At 44.2% G+C, this 11,514-nt stretch overlaps 1 pseudogene; it reads right to left on the bottom strand.

Annotated features, from left to right (window-relative positions):
* Positions 1-10,240: 10,240 nt before the first annotated feature.
* Positions 10,241-10,980, bottom strand: LOC129637919 (40S ribosomal protein S6-like; annotated as a pseudogene).
* Between the last annotated feature and the right edge of the window lie 534 nt (positions 10,981-11,514).

The raw sequence follows: 11,514 nt of genomic DNA on the forward strand, positions 1-11,514 counted from the left end.
TGAACAGTACACTTCCTCCCGGGGCCCTTACACTATTTTCTGCTTCTTCCAGATGCCCAGAAACCCAGTCCCTCTCCTGTTTCCCTGGGAAATCCCAGCTCTGTTACAGGCTCAGCTGTCTTAAGTCCCATTGCTTGTTACTGCTCTAATTACTGCTCCAGCCTCCAGAAAGCAATAAAATCAGCTTTAGCATAATGTAATTCGTGTTTTTGTTTTTTCCTTATTTCCTGTATTAGTCTTATGTTACCAGCATTGTAGGGAGGAGGTCACACACCCTTCCAGAGCCTATTAGAATGGGAGGCAAGGACATTTGTAAACTGTAGCCCAGCCTGACTCCAATACTCAGCCCTAGGTGAACATACGGAGAAGGCGATGGCACCCCACTCCAGTACTCTTGCCTGGAAAATCCTATGGATGGAGGAACCTGGTGGGCTGCAGTCCATGGGGTCGCAAAGAGTCGGACATGACTGAGTGACTTCACTTTCACTTTTTACTTTCATGCATTAGAGAAGGAAATGGCAACCCCACTCCAGTGTTCTTGCCTGGAGAATCCCAGGGACGGGGGAGCCTGGTGGGCTGCCGTCTATGGGGTCACACAGAGTTGGACATGACTGAAGGGACTTAGCAGCAGCAGCAGCAGGTGAACATAAAGATTTTTATTCCCTATGGCTGCCCACCTCTGGAGACTCCACCTTCATGATTGGGATTGTATTGGAACAGGAAAAGGAACAATTGCACAAAACAGCTGGCTCAGGAAAGAAGAACCACTGCACAAGTGGCCCAGAGAAGCAGACGCTATGATGTCTGTATCCCCATTGACATTCCTTCCTTCAGAAAGCCTGATTTTCCCATCTGAGCACATTTCTTTTGAGCCCTGTAAAGGAAAGCATTTCTGTTCCATGGGACATCTTAGAGCACCCCTATGAAGATGACTATTATTTGTGAAATGTTATGATTCGATGGAATTAAATGGAACTCCTGTTGAACAAATGAAAGACACGTGGAGTAAAATTTAAAAAGGGGTAACCGGGTGAGGGACCAGGGGAAGATGTGTCTGTCACCTGTGAAGATCAGAGAGCTGCCTGGGGCCAGCAAAGCCGTGGCTGCAGCCATCAGGTGAACCTGTGGAGCCAGGGAGAGGCCTGGGTCCTCAGTGTCTGAGGAGGAGCTTGGAGACAGCAGCATCCATGACGAGTCATAGAATTTCAAAATGAGAGGAAAAAAATCTTAGTAATCACTAAGGCTCATAATCACTCTAGAAACATTTATCAAGAACTTCTCATGGTCCAAGCCCTGTGCCTGAATGCATGTGTCTAAACTCATTTAATTCTCAAAATCACACCAGAGGTAGGTATTATTTCTACCTGCATTTTCACAGTGGAGAAGGCAATGGCACCCCACTGCAGTACTCTTGCCTGGAAAATCCCATGGACGGAGGAGCCTGGTAGGCTGCAGTCCATGGGATCGCGAAGAGTTGGACACGACTGAGCAACTTCACTTTCACTTTTTACTTTCATGCATTGGAGAAAGAAATGGCAACCCACTCCAGTGTTCTTGCCTGGAGAATCCCAGGGACGGGGGAGCCTGGTGGGCTGCTGTCTATGGGGTCGCACAGAGTTGGACACAACTAAAGTGACTTAGCAGCAGCAGCATTTTCACAGACACTGGGTCAGGAGGCAGTACTAGCTTTCCAGACCAGCTAGTAAGTGATGGAATCAGGATGCAAGTACAGGCAACCTGGCTGTAGAGCCTACACCCTTACCCACCACTCTGCCTCTCAATAATCATCTTTTTACTAGAATAGAAACTTGTCATTAGCACTGAGTGACAACTATTTAAATACCCACCTTGTACTTAGTCATTTGCTGGGTATAATTATTGTGCCAAGAAGTGCTGCCTTGTAAATTTGTGATCTTGGTGAAAATCAAGAAGAATGTACATAAAACAATGGGCTCTAGCTAACAAAACCTATAGTATTACCTACCACAACCTGGCTGGTAGGTGATGGATAAGTAATAGTCTAGGCAGGACTCCAGTGTTGCCCCCAAATTTGTCTTCCTAGGGACCTCCAGATCCTGGGGCTGTCTGGGCTTTTCTCTGGCAAGACCTGTATTTTGGGTATTGAGCTCCCTTCCCTGCTTGTTTATCACTATCTTCTGTGGGGAATTTAGGTCTTTGCATAAAGCTGAGCTCTCCTTTTCTGAATTGGGCAAAAGAGATAATTTGTATTCATTTTGGGTTTAAGTCTTAATAAAGCACACTATTTGAGGGTTTGTTTGTTTGTTTGTTTGTTTTGCAGGGAGGAGTTCTGGTTATATATAAAAATAAATGACTTTGATTCTCCCTTTGGAGTTTGCTGATTATTACTGGACATCCAAAATTATATTTTTCACAATCAGATCAGATCAAATCAGTCGCTCAGTCATGTCCGACTCTTTGTGACCCCATGAATCGCAGCACGCCAGGCCTCCCTGTCCATCACCAACTCCCGGAGTTCACCCAGACTCACGTCCATCGAGTCAGTGATGCCATCCAGCCATCTCATCCTCTGTCGTCCCCTTCTCCTCTTGCCCCCAATCCCTCCCAGCATCAGAGTCTTTTCCAATGAGTCAACTCTTCGCATGAGGTGGCCAAAGTACTGGAGTTTCAGCTTTAGCATCATTCCTTCCAAAGAAAACCACTATTTTGTTATGTCTGGTAGAAATGGCTTTATGGCCTTTCCCTGAGATGGAAAGCTCTAAATGCCCTCTGTTGGTCAGACATGGAATAACTGCTGAATGTACAGAAAAGTTTTTAAGTTGAAATATGGAAATATAGATATGTGTAAAAGTTTCCCCACAAAGATGTCCACTGCAATGAAGTTTAGAGAAACAAAAAACTGGAAAAGAAAACTAATGAAAGGCAGGTTTAGTTAAATGATTTATGGTACATCCACATAACAATATTCAGCTAATATGATACTGTAGAAAATGTTCATAACATGGAAAAATGTTCACATTACATTAAGTGAAAATTTGAAGTCACAAAGCTGTTTGGTTGCTCCCACTTCTGTTATTTAAAGGATGGATAGAAAACTAAATGGAGTCACTAAATTGAAAGACAACAGAAAGGACATGTGCCAAGATATTAACAGTCTTATCTCTTTGTGGTGGAGTTGTGGGTATTTTTATTGTCTTTCTGCTTAACCGTGTTTTCTAAACGCTACAATCAGCATGAATTACTTTCAGTAAAGAAGTGAAAAACAATGAGAGCTTTATAAAAGAAATAAATCAAGAGTTTGAATGCCCTAATCTTAGAAAATCTGGGGTCTAGAGTAGTGCTGTGACTTACCCAAGATGAGCCATCTAGTTAGATTTAACAGGAACTTTCCATTCACTTATTTTCTGATGTCTCATTATTTAGCCATTCCTTTTGATGAAAAATCAGTAAAATTAATAATCAAGTCTTGGCTATCAGTTGTTCGTCACAAATGAGTAGCTGAGACTTGAATTAGAAATGAAGGTTTGGTATTTCTGTACATAACAAGCAGCCCCCTTGTTGCAGTCTATTGAAACTCAGCCCTTGACACAAGTGTTTATAAAAAAGAAGAAAAATTTCTAAAAAGACATGAAGCTGGGTATTAACTATTAAGGCATTTAGATGGAGCAAAAGATCACAATGCACTTAGATCTATTTCTCTTGTGTAGGGATTCAGTTCAGTTCAGTCTCTCATTTGTGTCCGACTCTAAGACCCCATGGACTGCAACACACCAGGCTTCCCTGTCCGTCACCAACTCCCGAAGTTTACTCAAACTCATGTCCATTCTGTCAGTGATGCAATCCAACCATCTCATCCTCTGTCATCCCCTTTTCCTCCTGCCTTCAATCCTTCCCAGCATCAGGGTCTTTTCAGATTGAGTCAGTTCTTCACACCAGGTCGCCAAAGTACTGGAGTTTCAGCATCAGCATCAGTCCTTCCAATGAATGTTCAGGACTGATTTTCTTTAGGATGGACTGGTTGGATCTCCTTGCAGTCCAGGGGACTCTCAAGAGCCTTCTCCAACCCCACAGTTCAAAAGCATCAATTCTTTGGTACTCAGCTTTCTTTATAGTCCAACTCTCACATCCATACATAACTACTGGAAAAGCCATAGCTTTGACTAGATGGACCTTTGTTGGCAAAGTAATATCTCTGCTTTTTAATATGCTTTTTAATATGTTGGTCATAACTTTTCTTCCAAAGAGCAAGCATCTTTTAATTTTGTGGCTGCACTCACCATCTGCAGTGATTTTGGAGCTCCCCAAAATAAAGTTTGTCACTGTTTCTACTGTTTCCCCATCTATTTGCCATGAAGTGATAAGTCCAGATGCCATGATCTTAGTTTTCTGAATGTTGAGTTTTTCACTCTCCTCTTTCACTTTCAAGAGGCTCTTTAGTTCTTCTTCGCTTTCTGCCACAAGAGGGGTGTCATCTGCATATCTGAGGTTATTGATATTTCTCCCAGCAGTCTTGATTCCAGCTTGTGCTTCATCCAACACAGCATTTCTCATGATGTACTCTGCATATAAGATAAATAAGCAGAGTGACAATATACATCCTTGATGTACTCCTTGCCCTATTTGGAACCAGTGTTGTTTCATCTCTAGTTCTAACTGTTGCTTCCTGACCTGCATATTTCTCAGGAGGCAGGTGAGGTGGTCTGGTATTCCTATCTCTTGAAGAATTTTCCATGGTTTATTGTGATCCACATAGCAAAAGGCTTTGGCATAGTCAATACAGTAGAAGTAGATGTTTTTCTGGAACTCTCTTGCTTTTTTGATGATCCAACACATGTTGGCAATTTGATCTCTTGTTCCTCTGCCTTTTCTAAATCCAGCTTGAACATCTGGAAGTTCACGGTTTATGTACTGTTGAAGCCTGGCTTGGAGAATTTTGAACATTACCAGAGTGTGAGATGAGTGCAATTGTGCGATACGCAGTTTGAGCATTCTTTGGCATTGCCTTTCTTTGGGATTGGAATGAAAACTGACCCTTTCCAGTCCTGTGGCCACTGCTGAATTTTCCAAATTTGCTGGCATATTGAGTGCAATACTTTCACAGCATCATCTTTTAGGATTTGAAATAGGTCAACTGGAGTTCCATCACCTCCACTAGCTTTGTTTGTAGTGATGCTTCCTAAGGCCCACTTGACTGCACTCCAGGATGTCTGGCTCTAGGTGAGTGATCACACCATTGTGATTATCTGGGTCCGTGAAGATCTTTTTTGTATACTTTGTGTTTTGTTGCCACCTCTTCTGAGTATCTTCTGCTTCTGTTAGGTCCATACCGTTTCTGTCTATTGAGCCCATCTTTGCATGAAATGTTTCCTTGGTATCTCTAATTTTCTTGAAGAGATCTCTAGTCTTTCCCATTCTATTGTTTTCCTCTATTTCTTTGCACTGATCACTGAAGAAGGCTTTCTTATTTCTCCTTGCTATTCTTTGGAACTCTGCATTCAAATGGGTATATCTTTCTTTTTCTCCTTTGCCTTTTGCTTCTCTTCACAGCTATTTGTAAGGCCTTCTCAGACAAGCATTTTGCCTTTTTGCATTTCTTTTTCTTGGGGATGGTCTTGATCCCTGTCTCCTGTACAGTGTCACGAACCTCCATTCATAGTTCTTCAGGCAATCTATCAAATCTAATCCCTTGACTCTGTTTGTCACTTTCACTGTATAATCGTAAGGAATTTGATTCAGTGCCGGAGTCCAACTCCAGCAGCCAGGGATTCAACCTGAAGAGGTGAACGGTGTCGGTGAATGAGACATCCTCTCATTTTTCTTGGACTGCCTACTTATTTCAAGTTTAAGATTCTCTTTTATACTTTTACAGAAACATTAGGTCAGAGGTTTGACATTTTCAGTTCCCCCTCTCCCAGATTTATTATCTCCATAAATCATTGTTGTTCTTCAGAGTTCCTGCTTCAGTGATTATCTCAGAATCAGCCTTATCATCTATTATCTACCTCTTCTAATGTGTCCTATAGTTAACTTGTGATTACATTGTAACTCATGCTACATTCCTCAGTTTACTACTTATCTTCCTAAATCCTGTTTGCCCCTAACATCCTGAGCTCACTGTCTCTTAAAAAGGCTTCTAGCTATAGTGTCTCTAAAAATTCCTAACTTCTATAAGTATAGTAAAATATGCTAACTTTATAACATTCCTTAAATCTTTAACTTCTAACTGTTTTAATTATTTCTAAGCCCTAAATTCAGTAAACTCCTTTGCCATAAACATTCTCCTCACAAATAGGCTTCAGATATCAATCCCTCTCATGGCCTCAAGCTACAGCCTATGTGCTCATCCTGGAACACTCTTTTGTAAAAGTCCTTGAACAAATGTCAATGATTAACTTTATGAATTATTTTCTGAGCACAGCTGCAGAAGGCTTTGTGCCTTCTCATGCTCCTCTCAAGAACAATAAGCACCTTAATATTCCTTTCCAGTCAACTCAGCTGAGGAGAGGAAAAGACAAGTCAGAATTACAAGGCCTAACTCCTTCATCCCGGGATCCTTGCCTGAGGAGAGGGGCCTGGGGGCCGTGCCTCCATTTTGTCAGTAATGCCTAAGGCAGCTCCCGACAATTCAGGTCATACCTGAAAGGTCTAGTGGTTTTCCCTACTTTCTTCAATTTAAGTCTGAATTTGGCAATAAGGAGTTCATGATCTGAGCCATGGTCTGCTCCCAGTCTTGTTTTTGCTGACTGTATAGAGCTTCTCCATCTTTGGCTGCAAAGAATATAATCAATCTGATTTCGGTGTTGGCCATCTGGTGATGTCCATGTGTAGAGTCTTCTCTTTTGTTGTTGGAAGAGAGTGTTTGCTATGACCAGTGCATTCTCTTGGCAAAACTCTATTGGCTTTTGCCCTGCTTCACTGTGTACCCCAAGGCCAAATTTGCCTGTTACTCCAGGTGTTTCTTGACTTCTTACTTTTGCATTCCAGTCCCCTATAATGAAAAGGCCATCTTTTGGGGGTGTTAGTTCTAGAAGGTCTTATAGGTCTTCATAGAACCCTTCAACTTCAGCTTCTTCAGCATTACTGGTCGGGGCGTAGACTTGGATTACTGTGATATTGAATGGTTTGCCTTGGAAATGAGCAGAGATCATTCTGTCGTTTTTGAGACTGCATCCAAGTATTGCATTTTGGACTCTTTTGTTGACTATGATGGCTACTCCATTTCTTCTGAGGGATTCTTGCCCACAGTAGTAGAGATAATGGTCATCTGAGTTAAAGTCACCCATTCCAGTCCATTTTAGTTCGCTGATTCCTACAATGTTGACATTCACTCTTGCCATCTCCTGTTTGACCACTTCCAATTTGCCTTGATTCATGGACTTAACATTCCAGGTTCCTATGCAATATTGTTCTTTACAGCATCAGACTTTGCTTCTATCACCAGTCACATCCACAACTGGGTGTTGTTTTTGCTTTGGCTCTGTCTCTTCACTCTTTCTGAAGTTATTTCTCCACTGATCTCCAGTAGCATATTACCCACTCCAGTATTCTTGCCTGGAAAATCCCATGGACAGAGGAGCCTGGCAGGTTACAGTCCATGGGGTCACAAAGAGTTGGACACAACTGAGTGACTTGACTTCACTTCACTGACCTGGGGAGTTCATCTTTCAGTGTAGTATCTTTTTGCCTTTTCATACTGTTCATGGGGTTCTCAAGGCAAGAGTACTGAAGTGGTTTGCCATTCCCTTCTCCAGTGGACCACATTTTGTCCTGGATGGCTGCAGGCTGTGCCCTGTGAGCCACCAGGCGTCCTGACTGTGAGCTGGAGAAATAGCCACGTATGCCTCTGTGAACCTACTAGACCCTCTGTGAACCTACTAGACCCCCTGTGAAACAGACGTGGTCACAACTCCATTTGTCACTGGGACTCCATAATGTTTGTGGCATGCAGGATCTTTAGTGGGATTTAGTTTCCTGACCAGGGATTGAACCTAGATCCCCTGCATTGGGAAAGTTCTAGATTGCTTTCTCCTAAGATGGTAGGCACTGGAGTGGCAGCTGCATGGTGCTGGAGCAGCTGTGAGGAGATATCCCACATCCAAGGGCAGAAAAGCCCCAGCAAGATGGTAGAAGGGGTGAACTGCCATTTAGAATCAAACCCCATTCCCGCCAGAGACACTCAGAGGGCTCAAACAAAGCTTCTGTGCACCAGGACCCAGAAACCCCACAGGGACTGAGACAGAACTGTGTTTGAGTGTCTCCTATGGAGGTGCAGGTCAGCATTGGACTGCCACAGGGGCAGGGGCTCTGGGTGCTGCAGACTTGGGCATGGCATAAGCCCTCTTGGAGGAGGTCGCCATTAACCCTGCCATTAACCTCACAGAGCTGCCAGAACTTACACAGAACTGGGGAAACAGACTCTTGGAGGGCACAAACAGAACCTTGTGCACACCAGGACCCAGGAGAAAGGAGCAGTGACCCCACAAGAGACTGGTCTAGGAGTCTCTGGTGGAGGCGTGGATCGGTGGTGGCCTGCTGCAGGTTGGGGGCACTGAGTGCAGCAGTACATGCATGGGATTTTTTGAAGGAGGTCGCCATTATCTTCATCACCTCCACCATAGTTTGAAGTTGAAGTGAAGTTGCTCAGTCATGTCCAACTCTTTGTAACTGCAGGGACTGTAGCCTACTAGGCTCCTCAGTCCATGGAATTTTCCAGGCAAGAGTGCTGAAGTGGGTTACCATTTCCTTCTCCAGGGGATCTTCCCGACCCAGGGATTGAATCCTGGTCTCCCACATTGCAGGCAGACGCTTTACCTCTGAACCACTAGGGAAGCCCTCCACCATAGTTTCAGTTCAGTTCAGTTCAGTTCATTTCAGTCACTCAGTCATGTCTGACTCTTTGTGACCCCATGAATCGCAGCATGCCAGGCCTCCCTGTCCATCACCAACTCCCGGAGTTCACCCAGACTCACGTCCATCGAGTCAGTGATGCCATCCAGCCATCTAATCCTCTGTCATCCGCTTCTCCTCCTGCCCCCAATCCCTCCCAGCATCAGAGTCTTTTCCAATGAGTCAACTCTTCGCATGAGGTGGCCAAAGTACTGGAGTTTCAGCTTTAGCATCATTCCTTCCAAAGAAATCCCAGGGCTGATCTCCTTCAAAATGGACTGGTTGGATCTCCTTGCAGTCCAAGGGACTCTAAAGAGTCTTCTCCAACATAGTTTGGCCCCAGGTAAATAACAGGGAGGGAACACAGCTCCACCCATCAACAGAAAATTGGATTAAAGATTTACTGAGCATAGCCCATCAGAACAAGACCCAGTTTCCCCCTCAGTCAGTCTCTCCCATTAGGAAGCTTCCATAAGCCTCTTATCCTTCTCCATCAGAGATCAGACAGACTGAAAACCACAATCACAGAAAACTAACCAATCTGATCACATGGACTACAGCCTTGTCTAACTCAGTGAAACTATGAGCCATGGTGTGTAGGGCCACCCAAGATGGACAGGTCATGGTGGAGAGTTCTGACAAAATGTGGTCCACTGGCGAAGTGTTGGGGTTGGTAAACTACAACCATTGAACCAAATCTGACCACACCATTTATGTCTTATGACATAATTTACTACAAAACCTATGACATCACTTGCATCTTGTCTATGGCTGCTTTTCCTCAATAGCAACGGAGCTAAATACAAACTCTATGGCCTGGTAAGTTGAAAATATTTACTCTGGCCCTTTACAGAAAAAGTTTCAGACCCCCTACTCTTATAGATTATTTTAATCCTATATTGCCACAGGATATTTTAATGTTTCACCAACCCACTCCAGTATTCTTGCCTGGAGAATCCCAGGGACGGGGGAACCTGATGGGCTGCCGTCTATGGGGTTGCAGAGTCAGACACAACTGAAGAGACTTAGCAGCAGCAGCAGCAAAGGACTCTTAGCTGACAGTTCCAAACAAATGGAACAAATATAAGTGCTAGGAAGCCCCCACATGGCAAATTGTTTTTTTCCGATACTCTTTTACTGCCTTAGAGAAGCAGGCCACTTCTAACCTCAAATCTAGGGCAGTTTCTAAGTGGGCAGGGGTCCCTGCGGGGGAGAAAGGCTGTGGAATGGTGGAGCCGTTCCAAGAGATGGGGACACCAGCAGACAAGGTGCATTTTATCAGGGCACAGATAAACTCTTTTCCCATTTGATGGAATCATATTGAATAAAAGATTTTTTTTTGATGTCTGATCTTATTTGTTACTCTTAGAACATCTCATTTTTGACTGGACTCAGAAGTAGAACCTCTCAGAGAGGACAGCCTCTGTCTCTTGGCAATCTGTTCCTGCCGTTTTTCTTTGGCCTCCTTCATTCTCTTGGCCAGAAGTTTAGCATATTCTGCAGCCTCTTCTTTAGTTTTCTTAGTATGCTATTTCTTCAGAGCAATACACTGGTGTTTGTGTTGCAGAACTCGTGGAGTCACGAGACGCTGAATCTTGGGTGCTTTAGTCCTAGGTTTCTTACCGTCTTTAGTGGCTTTTGCACAACATACTGGCGGACATCATCTTCTTTAGAGAGATTGAAAAGTTTGCGGATTCTGCTCGCTCTTTTGGGACCCAGGCGATATAGCACTGTACTATCAGTGAGTCCAGGAATATCCTTCTCCCCTTTTTTCACGATGACCAAATTGAGAACACTCAGACTGGCATCCACAATGCAACCCCGTACAGATTTGCACTTTCTCTCTCCAGTCCTCCTTGGTCTGTAACAGGAATGCCCCTTACTCAGTAGCAGGTGAACTCAGCCATGGGTCAAGACACCCTGCTTCATGGGGAAACACTGCTTATCGTTCCTGCCACTGATTCAGACCACATAACCCTTCCATTCTTCACCCAAAGCATCAGCAGCAACTTCTGTGGCCATATGCTTCTCGTAGAAGGTACGAAGTTTTCATTCATCATCCGCTTCATTGAGCTTCCGGCAGCCAGTGGGCGGGAAAGAGATGTTCAGCTTCATTCTGAAGCAGCCGACAGCCTCCAAGGCGCCACAAAGAGCTGACTAAAAGCTTTTTAAACTGTGAAGTGCTTAAACCTGAACTGATAAGACTAGTGAAAATGCCAGTCAAGAGAGTGGGAGGGAGAACTGGGGATGTGGCTCCAGGTAACTCAGCCAGCCACCAGTGAGATTTGACTGTAATGCTTCCAGAGGTGCCTGGAACAAGAGTTCACTTAGAGACATAAAGGGGTGGGAGAGTAATCGGCAGCAGTTGGTAGGACAGCTACCAACTCAAACCAAATTGCGTGCATGCTAAGTCGCTTCAGTCTTGTCCGACTCTATGACCCCATGGACTGTAGTCCACCAGGCTCTTTTGTCCATGGGATTCTCCAGTAGGGAATACAGGAGTGAGTTGCTATGCCCTCCTCCAGGGGATCTTCCTGACCCAGGGATCGAACCTGCATCTCTGATGTCTTCTGCATTGACAGGTAGGTTCTTTACCACTAGCACCACCTGGGAAGCCCTCAAACCAAAATAATGAAACACTATTTTCAG

This window comes from Bubalus kerabau, chromosome 23 (genome assembly GCF_029407905.1).
Source record: "Bubalus kerabau isolate K-KA32 ecotype Philippines breed swamp buffalo chromosome 23, PCC_UOA_SB_1v2, whole genome shotgun sequence".
In the NCBI taxonomy this organism is placed as follows: domain Eukaryota; kingdom Metazoa; phylum Chordata; class Mammalia; order Artiodactyla; family Bovidae; genus Bubalus; species Bubalus kerabau.